General features: G+C 46.9%; 1 long non-coding RNA gene across 1 annotated transcript in view; it reads left to right on the top strand.

Moving 5' to 3' along the window:
* The first annotated feature begins 4,270 nt into the window (after positions 1–4,270).
* LOC148507400 (uncharacterized) overlaps positions 4,271–14,546 on the top strand; it is a 34,583-nt gene continuing 24,307 nt past the window's right edge. Inside the window, exon 1 of the long non-coding RNA XR_015869718.1 lies at positions 4,271–4,357. This is a non-coding gene — a long non-coding RNA (uncharacterized LOC148507400). The remainder of the gene's footprint in view (positions 4,358–14,546) is intronic.

The following is a 14,546-nucleotide window of genomic DNA, read 5'->3' as shown; positions in this document are numbered from 1 at the left end:
TGATTACAATTCCATTTTAAAACATTTATTTGAACATGTTTATGATGAACAGCGCTTTTGGTGGCATTTGAAAAATCCTTTTATTGTACATATTGGGACTTTTTTGAGAAGTCCATTGAAGTGTCTATTAAGATGCTATTTTATCATTTTATTGCGCAAATTTTACCTATTTATTTTATCATTGTCCTCTTTGAGGAGGTCATTGGCCGACCAGAGAGGACGGGAGGGAGCGTGTAAGGAGATGAGGTTGGAGATGTAGGGAGCTGTGGAGTTAGAGAGGGTCTTGTACGTAGTAGTTTGGAGTTTGAAAATGATTCTGTAGGGGAATTACTAAGTACAGATTAGAGAGGAGCAAGATGGAAGCAGGAGAGGAGTCCAGTGAGGGGAATCGGTATGAAATACCTCCGGCCACATGGCCGGCGGTTCAATTCCCGGCAGCGGCTGCCCGACATCAGCAGAGTTCCCGGCAGTGGAAGCCCGACAGCGCTGGAAATCCCAATCGTGGATAGGTAAGTATTCTCTAACCTAACCTAACCCTCCTTAGGGGTGCCTAACCCTAACCTCCTCCCCAAGTGCCTAGCCCTAATCCCCCCTCTAAGTGCCTAACCCTAACCACCCCCTTCCCCTCTGCCTAAACCTAAGTCCCCCGGGGGGGTGCCTAACCCTAAGTCCCCCCCGGGGGTGCCTAACCCTAACCCTCCCTCCCTCCCCCTAGCCTAACCCTAACCCTCCCGAGGGGGTGCCTAACCCTAAGTCCTCCCGGGTGGCCTAAACCTAACAACGGCTGTCCGCTCGCAGCGCCCGGCATACTACGATCGGGATGCCGGGCGCCGATCTCCCGGCGTCGGGGAAATGCCGGGCGTCTACATCTAGACGCCCGGCATTTCACAATCGCCGGGATATGACAGGCGGGACACCGGCTGCCGGTATTAAGGCAGCCGGCTTCCCGATTGCATACCCAGTGAGGAGAAGGTTGCAGTAGTCAAGGTGAGAGATGATCAGTGAGTGGACAATGATACTCTCTCACAAACTCCTGTTACACATTCATGTTTCAGGGTGGACTTTAGCTCGTTTCACTACCGTACGCAACTGTAGCGTTTAAGCAGTTCAACTGCGATAGTATGCTAATTCATTGCGATCGCTATTCCCTCGCAGCACGGCACAAGGACGCCCACTTTACTCAGCACACATACGTACTGTTTAGCAAGACTGTGAAACCATCGGTAACATGGAGGACCATCGCAGCCTCAGGCACACTCACACAACACGATTGTTCTATTAAGCAGATGAATCATACTTTCCTACTCTCCCTGAATCTTGGGTGGCTCTCCTGGATGCCCAGGAAGGTGGGCAAATCTCCCCGAGGCTGCCTGCGTTCCAGGCAGCTTGATGACATGATCAGTGCTGAATTGTGTTATTGTGTCCCCATCCCCCACAATAATGGCATTGTATAGCGGGGGATGTGGTCACAATCTTGCCCCATGCACTGCCCATTTCATTGCACCATGCCCCCTACATTGCCAACCTGCCAATTTTACTCACATGACCACCGGGATACATACGTCAAGTCACAGTGTCAATTGACATAATGTTGACTGCATAATGCCGACAAGTTCTGTATGTTAACATGCACTGCCACAACATTGACATGTTAACAATGTCGACACCTAAGCCTAATGCCAACATTTTTACTATGCTGGCATGTCATATGTTGACATTTTCTCAATGCCGACATTTTGCACAGTGAATGTCAGCAACCTGGCTGCATAAATGATTCCCAGTCACAAACCAGCTGTGCCACCTACAGAATGAATAATTATTTGGAGTGTATGGCACCTCTGCTTTTCTTTAAGCTTGCACACACCTAAATGACCGGCAATCATGTCGATGTACAGGATGATTTGCCTTCACCCTGGACATCGCATGATTGCCGGTACACACTTGAACGATTTATTGAATGACAGAGTGATCACTGTTCCGTACTTCATTAATATGTACATCCTCGCATGCGATATCTTGTGATACAGCCAATCACACGAAATTACATGCGACCGCAAGATCGTGCATATCGGGCATACACACTGCACACTATGGCCAATTTGTCCTATCGATTTCTCCAAATTGGGCCGATATCGTGCAGCTTTAGCAGCATAACGGTGGCCCAGAGCGCATGTGCACGATGGAGCCAGCTCCGTCGTGCACATGTGCGAGACCCGGATAGCGACGGGCACTCCGTCGCTCCGGGTCTCGCAACAAAGGGGGCGAGCTGTCGATGTGGGCGGGCCGGGGGCATGGCTGCCCAGATGGAGGCGTTCCCATGGGAACGCCTACCGTCTGGAGCCGGCCCCACTGACATCACAAGTGATGTCAGTGGGAGTGCCTCTGTCTCTGTTAGAGCCGAAAGCTCTCTGGGGCTTGCGGCAACGAGACCCTACCACAAGAGTTTCATCTCAAGCCCGATGGTCGCGATGGTCTTGACCATCGCGACCATCATCATGGCCGCTCGCTGTAGCTGTGGGTGGTCACCCACAGCTATGCGAGCGGCCAGGAGGCCATTCTAAAAAAAAAAAAGCCCGACCCTGATTCAGAGCGAGCGCTCTGTCAAAGCGACCCAGTCTGAATCAGGGCCTCAGTCTCTTCACATAATTTAGTGCCTGTGCCCTCATTTATATGTCATGTAGACCTCGAATGCTCCAAGAAATGAGATGTGATGATTGGAAAAGGCACAATTGAAATATTTCGGCTCAATATCCGCTATTTACCTGTGCGCTAATCAACTGCATGAAAGCGTTATTGCTGGCTTGTGCTATTTTGTGAAAGAGCACTTTAGTATTTGCAGTAAGGAGTCTCTTGTGTATCAAGTAATAGGTATTTAAGGAATGTAGTTAATACACCTACAATCGTGATGCCGGTTGCCGGAATCCCGGCGCCGGAATCCCGAACCGCGGCCACAAGACTGGCGTCGGAATCCTGACATGAGTGGAGATGCCAATGCCGGAATCTCGACAGCTAGCATTCCGATCATAAGTGTAGCTGTTAGTCGCCGGGGGATGTTTAGCTTTAGGCACCACGGGGGGTTAGGGTTAGGCTGGGGGAGGTTAGGGTTAGGCACTAAGGTGGGGGGTTAGGCTTTAGTACTAAGGGAAGAAGGTTAGCTTTAGGCACTAATCGGGAGGGTTAGGATACAGGAAAGGAGGTTTATGGTTAGGGAGGGATAGAGTACTTACTGTCCCCTATCGGGATTCTCAGCATTGGGATGCCACTGTTGGTCTATTGACAGCCGGCATCCTGAGTCTCGGGCTCCCATACCCAACCCGTATTTAATTGTTGTAATGCCATATACTTTTAAATGTCATTGATAGATCATTACATAAAATTATCTGAATTATATAATTAGAATTAGTGTGGTTTAGTCAACTATTATCACATACCTAGTTTGGATGTCAAATCGGTATACAATTTGTTTTCTGGTTGTTCAAGTTTTTTCTAATACCTCTTTTTTTCTCCTATATTTGTATGCTGCATTGACCCTTTTATTCTATATTGAATGTGAGCACCTAAAATGTTTTGTTCATTGTCTCCTGCGTATTAGGACTACAATCAAGTTCCCGCTAACGTGCACCAATCACGGTTGACGCCGACAAGTATCCCTGTCCCCCGATGTTCTCACCAACAAATTGCCTCTTCTTACCCTGTACCAGGGATGTGCACAGAATATATATATATATATATATATATATATATATATATATATATATCAAATACATGAATATTTTGGCATGATATTGTAACAATATTGAATTGATTCAAGAAATCCGATATATTGGTTGTATCGATAATTTGGCACCAACACATCAGGCAAGTGTTAAGAAAATCAATGTACATTTTAACCTTAGAAATATCGGTAAACAGTATATCGCTGCATCATTAAAACAGGTGGATGAGCAAAATATTTGGTTGTCATTGCTCTGGTCCCCAGGGTGCCTAGTGCACACGTCCTCACACTCATGAATGCGACTTTTAGCAAAGTTTAAAAAAAACACCCAGAGATTAGGAGGTTACGTAGAGGAAAGGTTTGTACATTCACAAAAATCTATTTTATGGGTGTGTAGTTTTTTTTTAATGCTCTTTATGAATATTCTTTGTAACCCAGTGCTGGCCTGTACCCACTGCTTTTCTATCCGGTTATACAAACTGGTTCCTCTAGAACTTAACTGGTTTGACAACATAGTAAAAGAAAATGAGATACTGTGAGTTCCTTATGCTTTGTCAGTATTGTTGTCCAATATTGGTCTTGTACAGACTCTTTTATTCATCGCTATGTGTTCCACCCGTCCATGCCAGGATCAGGATAAAGGTATTTAAATCCACTCCCATCATATGCGCAATTATCTCCTGCTTACTTTTGGTGGCTAATTACCTCTTATCTTTAAACTGTCTTTTCTACTAATCACCAATATGTTCTCATTTTCTCCCTACGTTCTCATTTGCCCGGCTGTTAATTACTTACATACCCGGGAGCACTGTTCATGTTTTATTCAGTGTTCTACTGAAGGCTACAGTACTAGGGGCTAGGGATCACATATATCTACCAGGGAAGGAGGTCTTACATGTGTACTGGCCAGCTGAAAGGGGTCTGTGTTTTGTAAACTAGCCACCAGCAATATCTCTGAGTATAAACTGGTCTCATTTTAGACTAGTCAAAAATGGGGCTGCACAAAAGTGACAATAACATGAGATTTCAATGTACTGGAGAATTATTTGTATGGATACTGTCTAGTTGCGTCTTCTATATTTATACCCTTTGCCTACATGGTTTCAACAGGTATTTAATTTTAGACACTTTTATTGTATTTTCTGCACATATATCTTTATTGCAGTTTTTTTTTTCTGATTTAAAAATTGATAGTGGCTGGGGAGCACGTGTGTGTGTGTATTTGTTTGTGTGTGCATGTGTATGTATTTGTGTGTGCATGTGTATGTATTTGTGTGTGCATGTGTGTGTTTGTGTATGTATGTGTGTTTGTGTATGCATGTGTGTGTTTGTGTATGTATGTGTGTGTTTGTGTGTGTATGTGTGTGTTTGTGTGTGCATGTGTTTGTGTGTGCATGTGTATGTATATGTTTGTGTGTGCATGTATTTGTGTGTGCATGTGTATGTATGTGTGTGTTTGTGTGTGCATGTGTATGATGCATGTGTGTGTTTGTGTGTGTTTGTGTGTGCATGTGTGTGCATGTGTATGTATTTGTGTGTGCATGTGTGTGTTTGTGTGTGCATGTGTATGCAGTAGGGCTGATTTTTAGTCAGGGGGCAAGGCAATAAAAAGCCAGTAACCTTGCACCCGGACAAACCAGGCTCCAATACAAGGGGTGCAAGTATATTGATTTAGTATTTCATGCAGGGTAAATACTGGCTGCTTATGCATGTAGCCTCAAAATTCCGGACAGGTTTATTTTTACACTGCAGGTTAGATTTCAGCTAGGTCACACACCACTCCCAAATCTAAATGTCTGCATATTTTCCATCTAAATATCCCCCTCCCCCACTCCACAAAGAAACATGGGTTTGCCGAAGGTATAAAGTTACTTGTGTGTTCTTTCTTTTTTTGGGGGGGGGGGGATTTGCTCCCAAATCAGAATCAGCCCCAGTATGTCTAAGGGTAGGTTTATGGGTGGCACTTCCTATGTAGGGGGGGATTTCTTGATGGCTGGTTTTGTTGGATGGTTTATAATCACTGCACATCAACAGCAATTTTGCTCTCCAAGGGCTCTATTTCTTATGATTATTTTGACTAAAATAAAGTAAAAAGGGATGTTTTGTGTTATCACACCCTTTTCACATTATATTAGTATCACCTATAGTTACTACAGGGCAATTGGAGTAGAATTCGTAAAATTCTACTCCAACCCCTAAGTATCACTTATTTTTAGTAAGCAGATCGCATCTCCCATCATTGTAATGGGAAATGTGATCTGACCAAAGTTACTAAAAATAAATGTGTAAAAAATATCGGGGAAAGCCCTGTGATAATAACGCCACCTGGAGGTGGCGTTATCCAGGGTCTCCCCCGGTTACCGACCTCCTGCCCTGCTCTAACGGGGAGAGCAGAGCCAGGAGTCGGTCCCAGTAATCAGTTGTGTGGTCTAAACAGACCGCAAGCTGATTCACTGCAAAAAAAGAAAAAAAAAATACTAAAAAAAAAAATTCACTTACCTGACTCCAGGGACCGGTGATCGGGGCTCTGGGTGATGTCCTCCCTCCGGTCAGCTGGTCTCCCATAGTGCACTGCTGCCCGGTCATCAGGTGATCGGGTCCCAGTGCAGTATGGGAGATCACCTGACCGGAGGCATGGAGAACATCACTGGAGGCTGGGATCATGCAGGTAAGTTTAATTGGGGGAGAGGGGGTCGCAGGGGGTCCGCGATCACGGGGGGCGGGGCTTAGCACTGTGGGGGGTAGCAGCGGCGGCCGGTCGGCGCATGCGCGGGTACTTTATCACTGTATTTTTTCCGAAAATACCATGATAAGGCTCAGAAGGGGATTCGCAGGGACAGAGCTTTATCGCAAGCTGTGTCCCTGCAAGGGATTTGTAGTAAATCCCTGTGATATTGCCTGAATTCGCAGTGCGCATTCAGTCATTAATATCACACTACAATCTGCATTCAATATGCGGATTGTAGTAAATAGAGCCCCAAATCACTAGTTTTATTACCTCACTGACAGTGAGTGTACTACCCGGCGGTGGTGTGTTTGTTTTAGCAGCCAATGAGAGTCAGAAAAATGGGCACTACAAGGGGCACTGTATAAGGGGCACTGTATAATGGGCACTACTGGAGGCACTGTATAATGGGCACTATTGGGGGCACTGTATAAGGGGCACTACTGGGGCACTGTATAAGGGGCAGTACTGGGGCATTGTATAATGGGTACTACTGGGGGTACTGTATAATGGGGCACTACTGGAAGCACTGTATAATGGGCACTATTGGGGGCACTGTATAAGGGGCACTACTGGGGGCACTATATAAGGGGCACTACTGGGGGCACTGTATAAGGGGCACTACTGGGGCACTGTATAATGGGCACTACTGGGGTACTGTATAATAGGCACTACTGGAGGCACTGTATAATGGGCACTATTGGGGGCACTGTATAGGGGGCACTACTGGGGGCACTGTATAAGGGGCACTACTGGAGGCACTGTATAATGAGCACTATTGGGGGCACTGTATAATGGGCACTATTGGGGGCACTGTATAAGGGGCACTACTGTGGGCACTGTTTAAGGGGCACTATTGGGGACACTGCATAATGGGCACTATTGTGGGCACTGCATAAGTGGCACTACTGAGGGCACTGTATAAGGGGCACTACTGGGGGCACTGTATAAGGGGCACTATTGGAGGCACTGTATAATGGGCACTATTGGGGGCACTGTATAAGGGGCACTACTGTGGGCACTGTATAAGGGGCACTATTGGGGGCACTGCATAAGGGGCACTACTGTGGGCACTGTATAATGGGCACTACTGGTGGCACTGTATAAGGGGCACTCCTGGGAGCACTGTATAAGGGGCACTAATGGGGGCACTGTATAAGGGGCACCACTGAGGGCGCTGCATAATGTGCACTTCAACAGGGGATCGGTATGAATGACCGCTGGACCTATGTCCGGCGGTTCAAATTCCGACGAAGGAAGACCAGCAGCAGTGAAGATCCCGACAGGTAAAAAAGGTAAGTATAACTAACCCTCCCTCCCTAACCCTCCCTTGGGGGAGCCTAACCCTAACCCTCCCAGTAAGTGCCTAAACCTAATCCCCCCATCCCTGCAACCTAAACCTAAGTCCCCCCGGTGGTGCCTAACCCTAACCCTCCCTTACCTTAGCCTAACCCTAACCCTCCCGGGGGGGTCCCTATCCCTAAGTCCCCCCCGGGAGCCCCTAACCTAACCCTCCCCCCCCGCGGCTGTCCGTGCCCGCCGCCCGGCTTACCTTCGTTCGGTATGCCGGGTGTTGGGCTCCCGGCGTAGGGATAATGATAGGCGTCGGGATTTCGATGGCTATCATTAGACCCCTGCTGGGATTGCACAGTTTGGTGAAGCTGGTGGTCGGCATTTCGACCGCCTGCTTCCTGACAGCATCCCTACATAAGGGCACTACAACAGGGGCACTGCATAGTGTGCACTGCAACAGGGGGCATTGTATAAGAGGCACTGCTACTGGGGGCACTGCATAAGGGGCACTACTACAGGGGGCATTACATAAGGGGTACTGCTACTGAGGACATTGCTTATGTGGCTAACTATAGTGGCCATTCCATGAGGGGCACTACTATTGGGGGCATTGCATAAGGGGCACTACTACTAGGGGCATTAAGGTGCATATGGAATGGAAAGGAATGTTCCCAGAGTGACGAGAAAAATGGTGGTGTCATGTCGGCCATTTTCAGTGGCCACGCCCCTTGTGGCATGCTGCCATGCCCACTTTTTCTGACATAATGGGGGGGTGCTCCATTATTCATCTTGCCCTGGGACTCAAATACCCTAGTTACGCCACTGTCTGTGACCCCAACATTTAAGGGGGTCACAGACAGTGACCCCCTTAATTATCAACAGAGAACGAGCTTTATTATTATTTATCAATTATTTATCACCAGAGAACAAGCTTTTTCTCAGTTTATTTTAAGGTTAACAAAAGAGAAATCAAAGATGTCTGCACTGCTCTTATTGCCGTCCCCATAGACCTCTTATATTGAGATGACAACACCCTACCCCCAAAAATGGGGGCTAGTGGAGAAAAGACCACTGGCCGTGTATGTACATTTTACTGTGACCCTTCCGTAACAGCACTAGGCTGGCAGAGAGGGGCAGGAAACTCCTGCAGTGTTTTTCACCGGGTGTTCCGCATTGGTAAATGACACCGCAATCTGTAAAAGCTGTTATACTGCAATAAGCAGCAATAAAGTTAGTCATCTAAATAAATACTTCAATAGACCTCTTAAAAAAATCATATATGTGACCAAATTTATCAATAAAAATTAGAATATTGCCCCCTTATAATTTTTTATGAATGACTTTGGCCCCATAATTTATCTATTATATAAATGCTGCTAACTGTCTGTCTTTTGCCTGCCAGGCTGTGCTTATACCTGGAGTACATAGCTCCGCGAGTAGGGGGCGTGACCTAATGACGCAATTGTATGAGAATCGTGTCATTTTGGCACCGCCCCTTAATTAAATATGCGCTGTTTGCGGCAAATTGCCACAAGGGGGCAGGGCTTAATGGTACGCCCTGTCCAGCCCCGCCCCCAACACCTCCCACTTGATTCTCCTCCCCAAGCTTCTCCCGGGGAGGAAAACTCCATTGTCGGCAAGTATGGTACATAGGCGTATTATTAATGGACGCAGGGTGTGCAGTGCACATGGGCCTCTGAGTCTAGGAAGCTCCCTGCACCCATAGTATACTTACCTTGTGCTAGGAAGCAGGTCCCTCCTTCTCCGCCAGTGATATCTTCGAGAAGATGGCGCCACACAGTAAAAGTAAAGCACCATTTTAGAGCCTTTGCTCTCTTGTGAGCATGTGTCATCTTCCCGAATATCACTGGGAAGATGGCGCTGTGGAGGAGGAGGGACCTGCTTGCTGGCACCAAATGCAAGGCTTGGTTGGGGGTTTGGAGAGCCTGCTGCTCCGAGGAGGAGGCCTGCTGTACAAAGGCCCCCTGGAGACCCTGCTGGAGTAACAAAGATAGTAAATACTAACCTCAACAAAGAGGTGCAGATATCGCTATTGGTAGAATGTTTAATGTAAATCTAATTGACAGAGAAAAACATGTTTTGCAAATACTTCTTCATCATGTAAAAGGAGCAGCCTCATTTGACATAAGAATGGTTCCTGGAAATCCTGCAACATACCAAGCAACATGCTTTGCTCGAGGTTTGTCTGAGGACGACACTGAATGGGACACGTGTTTAGCTGAAGCTGAAGGTGTTTAAATGTTTGTGCAACTAAAGCAGTTATATTATGTCATGTGCAAGTCCTCTCATCTGGCACAAGCACCATCTCAATGTAGATTATGCCAGGCAATATCCTCATTGTGGCAAAGCCCTTTCTATAACCGGTGGTTCTGCAGTGAGTTTCAGTGGTGATGTGACCAGTGGGCCTAATTCATTACGGATGGCTATTGAGATCGCAGCTCCGTAATCGCATGCAGGTCTGCTGCGAAAATATACTAATGATCGCTATCGTGATGCCGTCGCACTGCCGGTATAGAGACGCCCACTGCCTCCACTACCGCTATTTCACATCCGTAATACCTAGCAGTCCTGCGTACACATCGGAAACATCGACTTCTCATGCACAATTACAGCAGCCCTGACCTTACACAGACATTGCTGACCTCGTTGAATGCAGTGAGTACTGAAGCTGAGTATGCCGTCGCAGTGGCTAATTTATGCACGCCCATGTAACGGCGTTCGCTCGGACAGGTGCGCCTGCGTTTCTCCAACCACTCTCCCGTCACCACCCCCAAAGGCTCACTACCTGTCACTTTCCGTGCTCTGCGTAATCGCAGTGTAGCCTTCGCGCATGCGCACTGCGATGCATACACATGTGCCGTACGCAACAACTGGCCTACCGCGTACGCTGTTGCATTTGCGATCCATCGTGAATCAGGCCAAGTAAGCAGAAGTGTTAGCCTTCTCCCTATTTAGCGGAACAGACATCTTCTGTAAAGTTTGGGGGGGCCATGTGTTACTCTGCTTGCCGCCTGTGGCAGAACTACAATTGGACACTACGGGACAGATTCATTTAACTGCAGTGTTTACCAGATGGCTAAAGCTCTAAGTTTAGGACCAAAGCTATTCAATTATTAGGCAATTTCTAGGGATGCCAATGCCTGTGTTTTGGTTTTGGTTTTGGATCTGTATCTCCTTCAAGGTTTTGGATCTGGATTTGGTTTTGCAAAACCATCCTCTGGATTTTTTATAAAAAAAATAAATAAATAAAAAGTTTTAAAAACAGCTAAAATCATGTAATTTATGCAATCCAAAACCCAAGATTCGGATTTTAAAATCCGAATTCCGAACCACGAGCCGGATTTACCCGGATCTCCTCCGGAGATGAGAACTGCGACTCAGATTTACCCGGATTCACGAAATTCGGTTGGATTCGGATTTCTGGAGAACCGAACCGCACATCTCTAGCAATTTCCCCACCTGGTAAACCTGCACCTAGTGCGCGTTAACCCATAGATTCCAGGTAAAGTGCCTGGAGCTATGGAGTCAGATGACACTACAGCACCAGGCCTCTACATAAACATAGGTCCAGCATCATGACAGCATGATAATGACTGGCTGCCCAGTTGGCCACACAGTCGCCCGTAGATCATTAAACATGAAAATTGTATTTACATTTTCATCACAAAATGATGCAATCTTTTTCATTTTTAGGGAGAGATTGGTCACAGCTCCTGTGTTTCACACAATAGGTCCTTGATCAATTTCAGGCCCTAGGTCCATGTGACTGTTAATCTTGCACTGTTGCTTGGTTAATGATTAGATGAATGATGAATAAGAACTTTATATAAACTACCAGGATACAACTATTCCAAACAACATGACTCATGATGAATCCTCATGATCCACTAAATTAGAGCAGGGGTTGGCAACCCTTGGCATGTGTGCCACATGGTGGCATGTAAGAATGTTTTGGATGACACCTGGCAGACGCAAATGCAGGATTTCTAGAAGGGGGTTCCATATGCTTGATTTTAGAGTCAGTGTGGCCAGTCCATAAAGAAGGCATAATTAGCACTTAACACACTATAGTCTGCCTCATACACAGTGTATGTAATATTTCAGACATATACAGGATAATCAATCAGCATAAGCATCCCATAATACTTAAACATTCTTCCACCCCATATTAAGACACCTGTTTCTCCTTGCTGGCAGCTGCTCTCTGGTCCAGTGCACAGACAGAGTGCACTCAGATCCACACACAGCAGACTACCACTAGGCATGTTCCAGTCGCAGTTCTCGTAAAATCATATTATGTACCACTGCTATTGTTGTCTTAATTGGGCTGCTGGCCAGGAGATGGGTGTTTCTGGTTGACTGGTTACCCCTCCTGAGTTTGCCTATGCCTGGCAAGACCTCCTTGGCTGGCATCTAGGGGACCTCCTCTGGGCCAGCCAATTATGTTGCTGAATGCCAAAAGTGACGAGAGGAATGGATCTCTAAGACTCATTCCTCCCTTAACTTCCACACCCCTGTCCTCCAACTGGCCAGATGTCTCATCTGAGAGACGGCACACACCACCTGACCTATGGGCTCTGTCCCAGCCTACAGTGCAAGAGAAACAGATAAAAGAGTCTGCCTTTTCAATGCAGAGCACTAAGGGAAGAAGGTAACTGTGGGAAGGAGGTCTTATATGAAATTACTCTGTGTGTGTATGGGGGGCAGTGAGGTATACTCATTTAATCAATGGTGGGGGCAGGTGCTAATTATTTAATTCATGGGACATATTTTACTGGTGGGGTAATTAATGGTGGGTATAATTTTACTTAATATTGAGACAATGGCATCAATGGTGTGGATTGAACTTTCTATGTTAGGTGCTTTGGGGGCAATTAATTGATGTGGGGAAGGGAAGAGTATTTAAATACTAAGGGGCCTATTCATCATGAGATAATTATCACTAGTGATAATTATGTTTTAAAGTCACTGCGAGTTTAAAATATGTTTTGGAGGCATTCATCATTCCTCACTAACAAAAGCATCACTTCCGAAAAGCTGCTCTTTTTGTGGAGTCAGCTTTTGGAAAGTGATACTTTTCCCCATGCAGCTGAGGTATCCACAAGGATTTCCTCACTGCTTCATGACTCTTCCCCCCTCCTTCACTCTCTATTCCCCTGTTGTGTCTCACCTCCTTCCTCTGTGGCGCCTCCGGCCCCCTTCCCACCCACCTTGGTGTCCGTTGCACCCCCTCCGTGGTTGTCTGATGCTCTCCCCCTGCGGGTGTCAGATGCCCTCCCTCCCCCACCGCATCCCCTCTCACCTCTTCCATCTGTGTCTTCGGCCAGTGAGTGTGGCCATATGTCTGCAGTGACCTGGAACTCTCAGCTCCGGGGCTCGGCAGTACAGACACAGCAGGAAGGGATCTGAACAGATCCCTGTGCTGTGGCTGGCAGGTATTTATTCACAGGCTGCCTTCTAAACAGCAGCCTATGAAGGTTATCGGGGGGCTGAACGTCATCTCAGGATGGCATTCAGTAACACCAAGTTCCGAAAAAGTATCGTGATCACTGGCCCTGACACTTGCTTTTTTACAAAAGTATGTGAAAATTTTAATTTTCACATACGTTTGTGAAAAATAAGTGATGATGAATAGGCCCCTTAATGCTCCCATTTACTATATTGGTTTCTGTGTTAACTTTGAGTATAAGTTATCTAAAGTCAGGATTTTTTGGGGGGGAGGGGGGCGTGGGTTAAATAAATGAATCCTATGCCTTGTTGCTGGTTGGGACACATAATTCTTAATAGTCGGTGATGTTGAATGAACTTTCAGGCTTGTTGAGTACATGAGTACGCACTCATTGTCACGTGTTTCACGTACATATCCAGTTTTTCCAAACAAGGCACAGACAATCACCAACTGGACATAAGACAAGTGGAGCTGCAGGTAACAAAGCTTCAAGGACAGGTAGGAGAGAGCAGAGCATTCTACTAACTGTCCCGATTCTGATGGGTCAGTCCTGGACTGACTTGCTTAGTTGGGACTTTCATTCGACTGCAAGGACAGTCAGGGAATATTTTCTGCTTCACGCCAGGGACAGACTGGGGCTCTAACTCAGCCCTGGCAATCTTCTCATGGGGGAACTGGTCTCATGGCATGCCCCCATCTCTCAGTATCCCGGCCGAGCAGAGCACCAGGTTGTGGAGCTACTTGGCCAGGCTTTCAGACCAGACCGGCCCATCAGGCCATTGGTCCTTCTGGCATTTGCCAGAACTGCCAGTTAGCAAGTCCGGCCTAGCTCCATACCATTTTGCTCATGAAAGAGGGATTGCACGCCTCAAATTTTTGTAATGACCTGGCTCCAAAAGTGCGCCCCCTGGCCCTCTGCTCCTTCCCGTCCATCTGGCACATGACATCTGGATGTGTTTCCCACACATCACATTTAAGTTATTCCTCCTCACCAGTGGCGTAACAAGGGTATTTGGAGCCCAGGGCAAATTTAAAAATGGAGCTCCCCCCACTATGTGCGCGCGCTGAAAAATGGGCATGGTCACAAGGGGCATGGCCACTGAAAAATGGGGCATGTCAACATGACACACACCCCTTTCTTGTCACTGGGAACATTTTTCCATTTGCACCTTAATGCAGTGCCCCTTATACAGTCCCCCCTATGCAGTGCCCCTAGTAGTGGTCCCCCTATAGTACCCCAGTATACAATGTGCCCAGTAGTGGTCCCTCTTATGCAGGCCCCCAGTAGTGCCCCTCATACAGTACCCCCATTAGTGGTCCCCCTTATGCAGCCCCCGATTAGT

Source organism: Taudactylus pleione, unplaced genomic scaffold (genome assembly GCF_031769625.1).
Source record: "Taudactylus pleione unplaced genomic scaffold, aTauple2 ptg000393l, whole genome shotgun sequence".
Lineage (NCBI taxonomy): Eukaryota > Metazoa > Chordata > Amphibia > Anura > Myobatrachidae > Taudactylus > Taudactylus pleione.
Note: the sequence above shows the minus strand (reverse complement) of the source record. Positions and strands in the feature narration are given on the sequence as shown.